The sequence below is a fragment of the Rousettus aegyptiacus genome, unplaced genomic scaffold, assembly GCF_014176215.1.
Source record: "Rousettus aegyptiacus isolate mRouAeg1 unplaced genomic scaffold, mRouAeg1.p scaffold_m13_p_12, whole genome shotgun sequence".
NCBI classification, from domain to species: Eukaryota; Metazoa; Chordata; class Mammalia; order Chiroptera; family Pteropodidae; genus Rousettus; species Rousettus aegyptiacus.
The window spans coordinates 18734993-18751945 of record NW_023416287.1 but is presented as its reverse complement, the minus strand read 5'-3'; the positions used below and the strand labels follow the sequence as shown (position 1 = coordinate 18751945).

At 42.0% G+C, this 16953-nt stretch overlaps 1 pseudogene; it reads left to right on the top strand.

Annotated features, from left to right (window-relative positions):
- Positions 1 to 824: 824 nt before the first annotated feature.
- LOC107519474 lies at positions 825 to 16601 on the top strand (annotated as a pseudogene).
- The last annotated feature ends 352 nt before the right edge of the window (positions 16602 to 16953 follow it).

The following is a 16953-nucleotide window of genomic DNA, read 5'->3' as shown; positions in this document are numbered from 1 at the left end:
TCCATAGTGCCAGGAGAGGGCACCCTGCTCCCAGCTCTGGCCTTAGCCTGCCACGGTCCTTTGATGTCTAAACCCCACAGCTGCAGAATGCAGCTTATTGCTGCTCCCTTTCATAGAAGAAACTAAGGCTCAGAGAAGTTTGATGGACATGGCTAGTCAGTAGGCTTTTGTTTTAGCCCATGGAAATATCTGCTCTGTATATTGATAGTGACAGTATAATGCTACTAGTTGACATTTTTTTTTGAGTACTTCATATGCTCTACTGTGTAAGATAGGTGTTGTTATCATACCCATCTTATGGATGGAAAAAAAAAAGGCTTACAGTGGTTGATTGGCTCAAAGTTAGGAAGCACCAGTGATGTTTAACTCTAGAACTTGTGCTGGTAAGCATCGTGCTACTCTGCTTTCCCATTATGTTCTCCCCTGTACCCTACAACCACAGATTCATTTGAGAATGCTAGATGCAAAGACACGAGAAAGAACAGGACAAAGTCTTTGCTCCCTGGATCCATCTTAATGAACATATACGTGTTTACACGTGAATACAGTCATACAAACCTTCAGACACATATTCAACCGCACCTACAGTATATACTTTCCCTACCATCACAAACAAATACATACGTACACATATATTTACATATTCCCATATACTTCGTCACATATTCAGACACACACATACACACTGTTAGCTGTTAGATGAGGCTTGGCTCTTGACCTGTGCTTTAACTACCAGGGTCTTGGGGCCTATGGTTCAGCTAGTGGTCTGTGAGCTGATTGTGACACCTCTCCCTTCTTTTTCCCCTTCCATTCATTCCACAAACATGGCCTGCCACCCACTATGGGGCAGGCTACTGGGGAACACAGATGACTCAGACCTGGCCCCTGCCCTCAAGGAACTTCTTAGCTATGGGGGAGAAAGATTCACCAAGGACCATCACATAGTCATCAATGCCAGGGCAGGTCTGAGTAGAGCTTCTAGAGTGCAGGGAGGAACTCCACTCCTAGACACACCAGCCTGGGGACTGCATGGGTTGCTCAGAGGAAGAGGTGCCCACCTGGGTCTTCAGAAAGAGCCAGGCAAAGAAAGCAGAAAGAGACCTGCCCAGGTGTGGCGACAACATTTGTAAAGTCATGGCAGAGTAAAAAAATGGGAAAAATAGCCAACATCATGAATTGTTCAGACCCTCTATGTAGATCATCCTGTTTAATCCCCTCAGTAACACTATGGGATAAAAATTGTTATTAACTGCATTCTATAGACAAGGAAACTGAGGGTCAGGAAGACTCAGCTGGTAAGTTGCAGGGCCAGGATCTGAAGTCCAGCTCCACCAAGCTCCAGAGTGTAGGCTTATGGCCTCAGGGCTCTGCTGCTTTGGCTGTGGTCCCTTCTGCTTCCCACACATGTATGCTCTCCCTCTCTCTCCCTCTTGCTCTGGAGGGGATGCAGAGAGGTGCACCAAAGTAGTGTCACCCTTCCTACTCCCTCCGAAACTCATCTAAGTACCCTGGTGCCTCCTCCTTTACCCAACATGTTGTGTGTCCTCTCTTAGCAACTTTCAAGTATATAATACAGTATTGTTAACTATGGTGGCCCTGTTGTGTATTAGATCCCCAGAATTTACTCATAACTGTATGTTTGTACCCTTCAACTAATATCTCCCCATTTTCCCCTGTTGACTGCCAATCTACTCTATGTTTCTATGAGTTTGGCTTTTTTAGATTCCACAAAATAAGTGAGATCATACAGAATTTGTCTTTCTCTGATTTATTTCACTTAGCATAATACCCTCAAGGTCAATCCATGTTGTTTGAAATTGCAGGATTTCCTTCTTTTTATGGCTGAATAATATTCCATTATGTGTGTGTATGTACACACACACACACACCACATTTCTTTATTCATCCATCAGTGGACACTTAGGTCGTTTTCATGTCTTGGCTATTGTGTTACCTTTTGTGATCTAGCTTTGGAATTCATATGACATTACTTCCATCATACTGTTATTGAGGCAGTCACGAAGACCCAACTGAGTTCAAGAAAAAGGACCATGGATTCAGCCTCTTGATTGAAGAGTGGTAAGGATCTAGAAGAGCATGAAGGATGGGAGATATTATTGTGATCAGTTTTGAAAAATATAATCTGCTACACCAAATAAGAGGATGAGCTCTTGGAGTCAGATGCTTGGGTTAGAATCCCAGCTCTGCCATTTATGGCTCTGAGTCTCAGCTTCATCATCTATAAAATGGGGCTTATAATAGCACTTCATGCAATTGTCCTGAGGACTGAATGAGATAAGAACCTAAAGTGCAGGGTACCTGGTGCTCAATGGATGTCACTGTTGTTGGGACAGGTCATCATGCTAAGCTCTGGCCAGTGTGGTTTACCACACCAGGCCATTGCCTGTTTGTATATGTGTGAGAAAGCATGGGGATGTGTTCAAAGATGTGTGTGCGAGCAGATCCATTTGCACATGCCCATAGGAGCTTAATGAATGCATGTAGATGTATGTCAGTGTGAGTGAGTGTGTGGGTGGAAACTTGAGTGGAGTCCTCTCCATGTACACGGCACGTGCAGGACTATGAATTTATGTGGATGTGTGGGACAGGGGAATAAGAATGACAGACAAAGTGTGAGTGTGTGTCCACCAGTATGTGCTATTAGTACTAAGTATGGGTAGATTGAGCCATCAGGGTGCACGATATGGCCAATCATGCATGTTAGATTGTGTATGTGTGTGCACAAGTGTGCATATTTTCCAGAAGGTGCCTGTCCATGCTTGATGCTTGGGAAAAAAAACGAGAAAATGTAGAAACAAGAACCCTTTCAGACCTTTCCAAGGATGTTCAAATCCAGTGAATCCCTTGGGACTAAGAATTAAGTGTGGAGAAAGGCTTTTCTGAGGTTAGTAATCATGCTTGGGCTAAGAGCTAAGGGTCCTATTAGAGCCAATTGCTTCCCACACACAGTTGTCTCTTCAGTTTGGGTGATAGCTTGGCATCTGGACCCACCTCTTCCTTCTCATTCCCACTGCAATTAGTAGATAATTTGTATTCATTTAAATATTTATTGAGTACCTACTATGGGCCAGGTACTATGCTAGAGGCTAGGAATATAGCCATGAACAAATCTCCATCCTACAGGAGCTATGTCCTAATGGGAGATATTATATACCTAAACACTAAAATCATAAGCAAATGATATTAGTAATGTGGTAGGCAGAAAAATAAAAGGGATGTGGGCGATTTGGGAGGTGGGAGACACTCCAGAAAGGAGGTCAGAGTAAGAGAGGAGAGGAGGCATCTGAAAAATGCAAAGGAAAGAGCTTGGAGAAATGACCGACTTAGCCAGTTAAAATCCATTCCTGATTGCCTTCTCCCCTCTCCTGGACTCTCCAGCTAACATGTTTTCCATAGCTGCTTCCCCCAACTCAAGGACTCTCCAGCTCACATCTGTTGATTCATAGCTTGATATCCAACTAATGTTTTTCCTTATCTCCGTAGCTGTGTAGGAATAATAAGACTGTGTAAAATTGATTGTCAGCCTTTGGATAGGAATTCGCTGAGCAGGTGCCAGCTTTAATAAGTACTGCTTCCTGCTTATAGCCTTGATGTTCCATCTCTGTGTTGGAGAATCCTATAACGCCAAGGTCACGAGTTCTACAAGACAAATGACCTGTAAGACCAATGGTCTGGAAATTCCTCCCCCCTTGAAGCCCCCCACCGAAAGTTCCCCTAAATCATGAGGCACACATGAAACCTTAGACAAAGGAATTACGCACCCCTTTCACGGACACTACAAGGGTATATAAGCTGTAAGAAATCTAACCAAGGGGAGCTTGTGCGTGGTGTTGTTAACCCCATGTGCTCCGCCTGCCAATAAATTCTCCTTCCTCTAACAAAATTGTCTGAGTGTCCAATTTTTTCCATCAGTGTCGCTTCCTGCAACAGGAGAGGCCCCTCTGAGGGGCAGAGAATGTAGAGTGTCTGAGGGAAGACGTTTTAAGGCAGAGGGAACAGCAAGCATTCTCAGGTGAGAATGTGCCTGGCACACTCCAGGAACGACAAGGAGGCCATTGAGGCTGCAGTGAAATAAACTGGGGACAAAAGTGAGGAAACTGGGTCATAAAGTCACCAAGAGATGGAGGACCATGAGCTTTTGCAGGAGAGGATGACTCTCCTTCCTTTCTTTTCCCTTCTCCACTTTTCTTACATGTCGGTTTCCTAGGGCTGCTGTAACAAATTACCATGAACTGGTGGCATAAAACAACAAACATTTATCCTCTATGGAGACCAGAAGTCCAAAATCAAAGTCAACAGGGCCACACTCCCTATGAAGGCTCTGGGGGAGAATACTTTCTTGCCTCTTCCAGCATCTGATTCACTGTTTGTGGCTACATCACTCTAATCTCTGCCTTCATCTTCACATGGTCTTCTCCTCTCCCACTTTCCTCTTCTTGTCTCTTCTGAGGATATTTGTTATTGTTTTTAGGATTTTGGGCCCACCCAAATAAACTTATCTCAAGATCCTTAATTGTATCGACAAAGAGCCACTGAAGTCTCAATCACAGGTTCTGGAGTTAGGACATGGGTCTGTCTTTTGGGAGACCACTGTTTAGCACACTATACTTCATTTTTTCAGGATCAAAGCCAGAGCCAAGTGGAACATCTCTGGGTTTCAGTTTCCACCCTTATAAAGGAGGACAATAAAAAAGACTCCTAGAGTTGCTAGAGGGGAAAGATGAAATCATGAATGTAAAATGCTTTCTGTAATGCCCCATATATGGTAGGTGCTCAATTTTGAATTGTTATTATTTGAGGGATGGCCCCATGAAATTAGTAGTTTATGTAGTTTCTTGAGGTTCTTTTGGGATCAGAGCCTCTACTAGGCACCAAGGGAGTGAGAAAAGAAGGAGCAGGTCCAGCACCAGATCCCTCCTGACACTGCTCTGGTGGGCAAAGATTCCCACTACGCTCGCCTTTCGTGATGGTTAATTTTATGGGTCAACTTGACCAGGGCCATGGGGTGCCCAGATTAAACATTATTTCTGGGTGTGTTTGTGAGTGTATTCCTGGGAGGGATTAGCATTTGAATTAATGGACTCAGTAAAGTAGATTGCCCTCCCCATTGTGGGTGGGCATCACCCAATCCATTGAGGGACCGAATAGAACCAAAGCCAGAGGAAGGGAGGATTCATTCCCTTATGACTGTTTGCTTGAACTGGACATTGACCTCTGCCCTTGGACTAAATTACACCACCAGCTTTCCTGGGTATCCAGCTTGCAGATGACAGATCACGGGACTCTTAGTCTCCATAGCAGTGTGAGCCAGTTCCTCAAAATAAGTCTCTCTCTCTGACCCTCCACCTCTCTGCCCCTCCCCCTACAACAGGGATGAATCTCAGATATTATGCTGAGTGAAAGAAGCCAAACAAAAAAGAGTACATGGTGCAAAATTCTACTTCTTTGAATTTCGAGAATAGGCAAAACTAATCGATGTCTATAAAAATCAGAATAGTAGTTACTTTGGCTGGGAGGCTGGGGATCCTCAACTGGGAAAGGACTCGAAGGAGCTTTCAAGTGTTCTGGAAACAATCTGGGTAGAGGTTACATGGGTTTAACAAGTGTAAAATGCATGAAACTGGACACTTAGGACGAGTGCATTTTATTTACTTAACTGTATGTATGTTACATCTCATCCAAAACATTAACAAGTCTATCAGTACCACGTGTTGGTGAAGATAGGAAGCACCAGGCTTCTCATGCGTTGCTGGTAAGGGAGGAGGAAATGGGTATAACCACTTTGGGAACCCATTTGGCAACAGCTAGCAAAGTTGAAGTTATGCTTGCCCTTTGACCCACTAATTCCAATCTCAAATCTATACGTGAGAGAAACTCACACATGTACATAAGAAATCATGTACAACACTGTTTGCTGCATCACTGTTTGTCAATCTAAAATATTAGAAACAACTCAAAGGTTTATCAACAGGAATAATAAAATGTGGTGTACTCGTGTAATACAATACTACACACCAGGTGGGTTAAAAAGAAGAGGTAAGAGAATCACAGGTAGTAGGTCTAGGAGGGCCTCAGAGATCAAGTCCATGCTGTATTTGAGACATAATGAAACCAAGCCTCAGAGAGGTTGGCTGATTTGCCTAAGGTCACATTGCCTAAGGACAGGTTGGGTTAGGCCTAGATTTTCTCCCAATCCAGTACTCACCCTTAGAGATAGAAAATGAAATTAGTTTTAATCCCTGCTCAGGAAGTTTCCTTGAGAGCTATTGGCACAAACGTGAGGAGGGAAATGCAATCATGTTTTAGGTGTCCTATGACCAGCTCAGAGCCTGGCTGCCTCATCACAAATCTCATGACACCTTTACCACCTCTCTGAAACCAGACTAGGATTACTCAGGACCCTTAGCAGATACTGCCACCAGAAGGGGTTGGAACAGAGTAAAGACAATGACACCATTTCTTCCACTAAGACTCTCATCCCATCAGGATCTAAACTCAGTTCCCACTCTGGCCCCAGGCTTGCCTGCCTCTAGCACTCCCACACTTAATCATACCATCACCCCTTGCTGCTCCAGGCTTCCCTCCCCTTGTCTCCCCATACTGGTCTCTGTCTTAGATATTTCCTCTGTGGCCTCTGAACCTCTCTGTCCACACAAAGCACAGTTCTTGACCTTCCTAGAATGTTTCCTTCCTTTAGGACCTCTGTACAAGAGTAAACGGGAGGCCCTGACTTCACCTGGAGGAAAAGTAATTTGTAAAATTTGTTCAAGGATATGACCTAATCTTCACAAAGGCTTTTATGGTGGCCTTGTCTGCCCTCCTGAGCCCTTAGAAACAGAGGACCCTAAAATCCTGATATCCCCTTGCATCTCAGAACCTTCTCCATTCCCCAGTGCTCCTTGCACATTGTTGCTTGTAGTGGGTGTTGATCATCTCTTTTAGGGACCCAGCAACTGAACTTCTTTGCTGTTTGGGGAAAATCCCCTGCCCCTGAGACAGAGCCCTTCTTCCATACTAAAAACTAAAAATGTCACCCTTGCTGCTAAAGTCATCTGACCTAGAAAACACCAATCAGACACTCATAGGCCCACAAAGACTATGTAGGGGCAGCCATCTCTGGGCTACTGGTGACATCAGTGTTCATAGGGCCAATTCTGGCCCATGATTTGGGGCACTGACCTTGGCTAGGTAATCTCCAAGCCTGGTACTCCACACATCCACACATCCAGGAAATTCTGTGCGTTATCCATTACCTTTTAATAAATAATTTTTCTGCCAAATTAGCTAGAATTATTATTTTGTTGCTTATGACCCAAACTATCCTGATTGATGGACTCTTCCTTTTCACATCAAAACCCTAGCTCTTTTAGAGTCCACACTATTCAATTACATTCCTCTGTACTCTGCTTTGCTGCCTACCACCCTCTCCTTCATTCACTGAGGACTTTGATCCCTGCTCTACACTCTTCCTCTCCCTCCCAAGTCCTGCCGTCTCCTTGGACAACTTCACATTATGTGAGGTTGAACCATCCTGCACCTTGACTGTCTGATTCCTCATCCTCCTGATATTCAGTAGACTTCACCTTCACTTCATATCAGCCACCTACTCCAATGGCTACATCCTAGACTTTATCATCCTGCTCATACTGATCTGAATGTTGAGTGCAAATAACCTAACTCCCAACTAATATGAATTTAATAACAAAGACATGCTGTTATCTAATGTAACCAGAATCTGGAGATAGGGTGGCTCCAGGGTACATTAATTCAGTGGCAGCCCTGTGACTTCATCAAGAACATAGGTTCTTCTTTTCTCTCCATTCTGTTGTCCTCAGGTATTGGCTGTCATCAGACTGGCTTCCCACATGCTCTCAAGATAGCTACCCCAGGCAGAGGAAAAGGATCTTCTCTTCCTTTTGTCATTTTTTAAGATTAAAGGAAAACTTTCCTAGGTGTGCTCTCCCCATCCCACTCCAACCACTTGGCAGTAAACTTCCCCAGTGACCAGAATTGTATCACCTACTCGTGCCTAAACTAAATGCTGGTGTATCAGCAAGAATTAGATTTAGGTGCATAGAACAGAAAGGAAGACATAAGTGTAGCTTAAAAAAGAACTAAGTTTATCAAATACAAAGAGTTTGGAGGTAGACCAAAGATAGTTTGTCCAGGGCTATTATGGAAGCTTCATGGTATCATCAGAAACCCAGAAGCTTATCTTTCCAAACTCCACCATTCTCATTGTGGAAGTGTGGCTTCCATCATTAAGGTCATTTCATAGTTCAAGAAGGCTGCTTGAATTTCAGTCATTACATCACCTTTCTAGGCAGAAAAAAGGAAGAATGGTATTATACCGCCCCCACTCCCAAATATAAGATAATCACCACATCATCTCACAGCTTACATCTCACTGGCCAGACTCAATCATATAGCCACAGTCGGTTACAAAGGATTCTGGAGAGTATAGCCTTATTTCATGAAGCTTGGTGCTTGGATAAAAATTTATTGCCACACCTTTCTCTTATTCAAACTTCCTTTCTTTGGACTCCTAGGAAGCCAGGAGGAAAAAATCTCATGATTTGGAGTCAGACAGATTTGGACTTGAATCCTTCATCTGGCCAACTCAATTGAACTATCTGAAACTCTATTTCCTCATTTGTAAAGTGTAAATAGTCAAAGTATTGCCAGAGAATGTTCTTGGTTGCAAGCAATATAAAACCTGACCAATAAGAGGATAGGAGACTTCTTTGTCTTACAAGAAGTCACAACACAAGAAGTGGCTTGTGTTCTTTCACTGGCTTGATGATGTCATGGCCAGTGTCTCTGTGATTCTCTTGGCCTTTTCCTCATGTTGTAGCTTCATGGAATATGTTGTTCCATAAATGGCATAATATTCACCTTCCAGGCAGAAGAAGAAAGGTATATGTCTAACTTCTCTGTGGACGTGTGTACAGGTGGCTCAACTCGCTCCCTAAGGCCAAGCCGGTACAAGCGTCGGAGAGCACTTCGTCTGAGATATGTATACATAACGAGCCCAGCGAGTAACCAACTAAGCAAGGATGACACACACACATATAGTTGCCAGAGCATCACACAAGTTTAATCATACCAGATCCTGATGGATTTCAGTCCTAGTAGACCACCTGGGGGTGCTGGCGGAGACAAGACACGCATTAAGTGGTGACCGGTCGATGCTGGCTTGGATGCTGTCGATCTGGGACAGTCGATCAGCGGAGGCCTCTTCTTCAAAGCAGAGCAGTCAGGAACCAAGAGACAGAGGAATGTAGTCCTGGGAGGATGGGGAGCACTCTCTCTAAGTCTGCATTAGAGTCCCTTTTGCTTTATACTCTATGATGACATCTTTGATGTCTTATCAACCAGCCGCACAGGTGTCTGTTTATCTTACACACTTCGGGTAGCTAAAACATTTTTGGGGTTTTCGCATTATCTGGGTTACACACACAGACCACTGCAAATTAGCAACAGGGAGAAATACAACTTTTAAATTCTTATATCACACACACACACTCACACAAGAAATCTTATTATGTTGGCCACTCAGATTACTATAACAGTATAGGAAAGAAGAATGAGCAGCCTGAGTCTTTTTTTCTTAGGAAAGCCTATGTATTCCCAAGAAGTCTCACCCAATGGCCAATCTCTTCTGTCTGGGACAAAGAGAGCTTTTTTTTTTTTTTTTTTTTTTACCCCTGGGTTCCACTACTTCTAGCTATGTGATCCTGAGCACGTTATATTGCCTTTCTATGCCTCAGTTTGATGGGGATGCACTAGCGGTTACCTGATAAATGGTAGTAAGGATTAAATGAGTTAATACACATAAAACAGACTAGTGCCTGGTACACAGTGTAGAGTAATTGTTAGATTTTACTCACAGATTTAAATTTCTTTTCATTCTTCTGTGCCCTTTCACTGGACTAAATAACCTCTCTGTCTTGGTCAGAAGTTGGGCACAGTCTCCCCCTCACAATTACTTCAGGGTCTTATGCGGAGGAAAGGAATATTTTCAAGGACTGTATTAGACACAGGGTTAAGAGAAGGAATGAAGGGGAAGGACAAGCCTGTGGGTGATAGAAATAAGTGGGCCAGGAGAGGGGAGAAGAGGGGGCACAGTAGGACCCAGGCTCCAAGAACAGGATCTAATTACTGTATTTCATCAAATTTAAGATCCACCATTGTAATGGGCATGATTATTTTATTTTATGTAACACTACCTAATTTTTTAAATGCTGCAATTAGTTTATGACTCGTCATCAGCTGTTACATGCATCCCAATTTCAAAGATATTAAAAGGCAAACAAATGTGCATTGTAGAATCATTAAAATATGGGTTTCTAGGGCCTAAAAGATTATAATGTCCTCATCTTAATTTTTAAACATCCCATTAAACTGTAAAATAAGTGTAAGAGGATTTTCTCCATAATGATTGCTTTGAAATATTTTAGGGAGGAAATGGTAAATGTCAAATTCTTTCCCTAAACCACATCTCATCTCCTTTGTTCCTCTGCATGGGCTGAGTCAGCCTGTTGTGTGACCCAGGCTTCCCTGGGGGAGGAGGAAGTCATACAACTGAGTTCTTTGAGCCTCGCCCCTGCCCTGAGGGCAGCAGCAGCTGGAAAGGGGCCCAGCTTTATGGGGGAACAATGGTACCAGCCAGCTGTGGGTGAGGCAGGGCTGAACAGCCAGGCCTAATCTGGCCTGGGTTCAAAAAGCAACCCTTGCATCTGAGGGGTCCACTCCACTTGGGAAAAGATCTGAGAGATCCAGGAAAAGTGAAAAGGAAATCCTTTTAGCACCCCTCATGACAGTGACTAACTGTGCATAGAATCCCAAAATTCTCCTCCACAGAATCTCTGGGCCCATGGAATCAATGAAACTGCTTCATTGTACAGATGGGAAAACAAAGGGCTCAAAGGGGCTGGAACTTTCTCTAAGTTACACTGTAAGTCAGTGACAAACCTAGAGCCAGAATCCAGGTTCCGTTTGACTCACCAAGTCTACTACCAAGTGATGATTTATGCAATCTTTTATAAACATGCCAAGATCATGTTGCTTTGACAAAGTGTCTGTCTGACATATCACATAGTGTCTGACCCATTGATCAGACACACAGGAATGAGACACACGGGATCTCAAGTATGAAAACCTCCAAGAAAGAAGAGACCTGTGGGTACCTGCTTGCCTCTACTTCTTCAAGATGATATTTACTGTGATATAGTAACTGCCTGAATTCAAAGCCCGCCTCTAATACTTCCCATGTTTCTGACCTTAGATAAATTACTTTGTCACTTGTAGCTAGCCTCCAAGATAGCCCTCAATGATTCTTACCTCCTGGTATTCATACCCTTGTTTAGCCAATCCCCTCCCACAATGAATTAGGGTTGACCTGTGTAACTACTTGGATATTGCAGAAATGACAATATGACCTCTGTGTGTAGGTCAGAAAAGACATTTCAGCTTCCAGTGTGCTATCTTTTATCACTTGCTCAGGGGGGAGTCTGCTGCCATGTTGTAAGGGCACTCAAGCAGCTCAGAGGAGATATCCATAGGGCAAGTAACTGAGATCTCCTTGCCAAATGCCAACTCATTTGCCAGCCATATAAATGGGCCACCTTGAAATTACATCCTGCAGCCTTAGTCAAGCTTTAAGATGATGGCAGCCCTGGTTGGCATCTTGGCTGGACCCTCATGAGATGCCCAGGCCAGAATCACCCAGTTAATCTGCTCTTACATTCCTGATCCATGGATTCCAATGTGCGAGCTAATAAATGTTTTTTGCAGTTGCAAGCACTGTAATTAGTTATACAGCAATAGATAATGAATATAGTCACCTTTGCCTCCCTTTCCTCATCTTTAAAATGGAGATGATGGTAGTACTTACTTCATAGAAAGGATTTGATAGAATGATGCCTGGAAAGGTCTGGCTCACAGCAAACACTTGTTGATGGGAGCCAATGTTGCTTTATTATTTTATAATCGTCATTAACTGAGAGCAGAGATTAAATACCATGTGAGGAAGGGCCAAGAGGGAGGTTGAAGTAACAACACTCAGTATCTTCTTCATTTTCCCGACAATTCAGCTCTGACTGCACACTTGCATATTTCATCCCAAGGCAGAAATCTATGGAGGAGAGACTGTTCTACGGCTGACCACTGCCAGACCCTCGAGCTAGATCCGGGCCAGAACATAGGTGTTTCCCATAAATCCCCTCAGAGACTATCTGATCATCCCCTCCCTTATGCCCCATAACGTGCTTGTTCCTGGAATAGGCTATTGCACTGTCCTTGGTAAGCAAATAAGGGATTTTCCCCCTTACCTGGGGAGGGTTACTCACCAGTACCCTTATCCATCCTGCCCTGTTCTACTAATTCAGTGCCTGCCACATGGTGTGAAGGATAACCATGTTGTCTTACTCCTGCCCAAGACACACCTCCTATGTAAGTTATTTCTTATTCATCTGATTGGAGGCCCTTTCAATAGACCTCGCTTTATCTCAGCACTTTCCAGAGATGTTCCCTTACCTCTGGCAGCTACCCAGCTAAAGATTGCTTTGCTCATTAGTCTATCTCTGAAAACTGAGTTTAAATTTTTAACTTTGCCACTGACTTATTCTTTGTCAAGTCATTCAACCTCTTGAGCACCATTTCCTCATCTACCAAATAGGATAGTGAATTTCTCCTCAAGGTTGTTGGGGGGAGAAAACGAAGCAAGACAGTATGAATGCTTTGTTAAGTGGATATAATAAACTACAGTTACCTTTGAACAACATAGATTTGAACTGTGCAGATCCACTTATACATGTTTTTTTTTCTCCAATAAATATATAATTGGCTCTTCATATCTTGGGGTTTTATACTCATGGATTTAGCCAACCATGGATAGAAAACCGTATTTTCCATCCACAGTTGGAATCCATGAATGCGGAGGGTCCACTGTATGCATTGTTCTATGCCATTTTATATAAGGGACTTGAGCATCCCCAGATTTTGGTATCCACAGGGATCCTGGAACCAGTCCCCCTCGGATACCAAAGGACCATTAGTTAAGTTTTTGGGGTGTCAAAAGTTATACATGGATTTTTTGACTGCACGAGGGTCAGCGTCCCTAACCCCTACATTGTTCATGGGTCAACTGCATGAATTCTCCCAGTCTGTCAGGTGCTGCCCAGCTCCCTGCTCTGCCCCATTCTCCCCATAGCCGGAGCCACTTAATTCTCACATGTAGGCTCTGCCCTGCTCTGGTCTTGAGAATAACTTTGTTTTTTAATCAAGGGACCTTAAAAGAGATTTAATCTCTTTAAGTAGGGACTCAAAAATCACCCCAGTAATAACATTACAGTATAGAACACTGATCCTTAAATTTGGATGTGCATTGGAATTAGCTTGAAGGGTCAATGTTGATACCTGGACACCCCCTCCAGAGATTTGGATTTAATTATCTAGGGTATGGATTGGACATTAGGAGTTATAAAAGCTATTCTGCCTTACACCCTGAATTAAACATTAGTTTTCAAGACAGTGGACATTAGATAATGAAGGGCAGTAATCTCTGAGAGGCTGGAAAAAAATGAGATGAGACCTCTGATTTCTCAAAATCATTATTGCCTTGAGAGTTTCCAGGCTATGGTATAAGGAGAGGGAACTCAGGTGGAGCCCAGTAGACTCTGTGAGTTAGGGAGATGGAGCTGAGAGCCTGGGGAGACCAAAGAGGCTAGAGTTGGCAGAGTACCAGAAAGAAGAGAGTTACATAGAGAGAGGATTCTGGAGATCTACTTACATTTTCAGCTGAGTACTCACTATCTGAGTTTGGAGAAAGAACCACCCAAAAGTGTTAGAGGTAACAGTGTTCTTGTTCTTGTTCTTGAGTATTGAGAATAGTTCCTGATTTCACCAGCCAGACTTAAAAGCCTTGTGATTCATAGGGCATACAGTAGAGTACAAAGTTCTCAGTAGTGGAGAAAAATTATCCCTAGACTAAGTCCCACCTAATCCTAAAAGCAAGACCCAAAAGGATTAGAGTATTTCCCAATTAACTCTCTGCATTCTAGAATAGAGTTCAAGAATATTTATAGAATTACAAAAATATCCAGCAGCCAATATTCACAATATCTGACATCAATGAAAAAATTTACCAATCTTGCAGAGGAGGAAATAATGAGGAGAAAAATGAAGTGAAACTGACCCAGAATTGACATAGATGTTAGAATTAGCAGACAAAGTCATTAAAACAATTACTGTAACTGTATTATACATGTCCAAAAAGATAAGCAGAGACATGGAAGATATAAAAAAGTTAAATTTTAGAGATAAATGAGATTTTAAAATGTACTATATGGAATTAACAGCATATTAGACTTTACAGAAGAAAGTTTGGTGAACTTGAAGATATAGCAGTAGAAAATATCTAAAGTGAAACAGAGCGAGAATTTAAAAATAATGAACAGAGCATTAGTGAGCTGTGAGATAACCTTGAATAGTCTAATACATGTGTAATTAGAGTCTTTGAAAGAGAGGAGGGTGGAACAGAAAAAGTATTTGAAACAATAATGGCTGAAAAATTTCCAAATATGATGACACAGTGATCTATCTAGAAAGAAAACTCAATGGAATCTATTTTTAAAAACCTACTAGTACTAACAAAAGATCAATATATAAAAATAAATTGTATTTTATATACTAGCCATGAATAATTGGAAATTGTAATAAAAATATCAGTTACAATAGCATCCAAAACTATGAAATATTTAGGAATAAATATGATAAAGGATAAGAAATATCTTGGTATTTCCCAAGCCCTAGAAAACTACAGAACATTGCTGCGAGACTAAAGAAGACTTAAATAAATAAAGAAAGAAAAATGTTATGTTATGGGTCAGAAAACTTAATAATGTTAATATGTCAACTTGCCCCAAGTTGACCTATAAATTCAATGCAATCCCAATAAAAAGAATTCTAGCTGGCTTTTTTTGTAGAAATTGGCAGGTTAGTTCTAAAATTCATATGGAAATGCAAAGCCTATGGTGGATAAAACCTGATTTCAAGACAATATAAAGCTGTTGTAGTCGCGACAATATGGTCTTGGCATAGAGGTTGAGAATAGATTAATGGAACAGAATAGAGAAAATGGATCCACACATATATGGAGAGCTGATTTTCTGCAAAGATTCTAAGGCAGTCGAGTGGAGAAAGAATAGTCTTTTCTATACTGGTTGAAAACAACTGGTTACTCCTATGGAAAAGAAAAAGATTATAGAATTTTTTAAAAAAACTTTGATTCATATCTTGTACCGTATACAAAAATTAACTCAAACCAGAGTATAGGCCTAAACATAAAACCTAAAACTGTAAGACTTCTCAAAAAGAAAAAAACTTTACAACATTGGATTAAGCAAAATTTTCTTAGATACCATACCAAAAGCACAAGCCATAAAAAAAAATAAATTGATATATTGGATTTCATCGAAATTAAAAAGTTATGCTTTTTATAAGATACTAGTAAAAGAATGAAAAGACAATCACAGACTGGGAGAACATATTTGTAAATCACAAAACTAAAGTACCAGAATATATAAATAACTCCCAAGACCTAGTAAGAGAACAAACAACCTGGGATGACTTCAGCCCTTGCCCCTGCCTCTGCCACTGAGACCATGGCCTTTCAGTGGCAGTTGGCCTCAAGGCTGCCCATCACACTCCTTTCTCCTGCAACAGAATGGAATTCGGCATTGTTCCTATATAGCTTCCTGGAAACATCTGTACATAGATAATAATACAAAGGTTATTTGCCAGGGTTTTACTATAAGCAGGACACCTTTCATAGCCAGCAGGCATGTCTTTGATACTATAAAGGAGGCCACAGAACAGATAGGAGTGCCGGTTTTTCTCATTTATGTACCTCCTCCTTTTGCTGCTGCTGTCATTAATGAAGCTATTGAGGCAGAAGTGCCCTTGGTCAGGGGCATTACTGAAGGTATCCCCACAATAGGTCACAGTATGAGCCAAGTACACAGTGCTGTTCAAGGGAAAGACAAGACTGATCAGGCCAAAATGCCCTGGAGTCATCAATCATGGAAAATGCAAAATTGGCATCAGGTCTGGCCATATTCACAAGAAAAAAAAAATGCTATTATGTCCAGATCTGGCACCCTGACTTATGAAGCCGTTCACTAAAAAGCACAAGTCGGGGGAGTCCTTCTGCATTGGCATTGGAGGTAATCCTTTTAATGGAACAGATTTTATTGACTGCCTTGAAGTCTTTGTAAATGATCCAGCCACACAAGGCATCATATTGATTGGTGAAATTGGTGGTAATGCAGAAGAAAACGCTGCAGAATTTTTGTAGCAACATAATTCTGGCCCCAAAGCCAAGCCTGTGGTGTTTTTCATTGCTGGTCTAATGGCCCCTTCTGGCAAGAGAATGGATCATGCAGGAGAAATTTGTGCTGGAGGAAAAGGTGAAGCTAAAAAGATCTCTGCCCATCAGAGTGCAGGAGTGTTGTTACAAGTCTCCTGTACAACTGGGAGCTACTGTCTACAAGGAGTTTGAAAAGAGGAAGATGCTATGAAAGAAAAAACAAACAGTTCCCTAAGCCTGTGGAATGAATCATTGTAGAGTTGTGAACCAGCAACTATTTGCTTCCATTGTCCGCTGATTGTCAGCCTGTTCACTTGGTTTCTAATATGGCAGGAAGCCAAAACAAAGTTGAGAATATTCTATATTGAGATGTTTTCACCTCATTGTATGATAGACAGCAAATAAATCTACCACTTGATTTAAAAAAGAGAACAAATAATCTAATAAGGAGCTAACAATTTGAAGACACTTCACCAAAGTAGATATTTGGAAAGTAAGTAAGCACATGACAATATTGACAGCTGCTGAGAGCTCAAACATGATATGGACAGATACTGCTTATA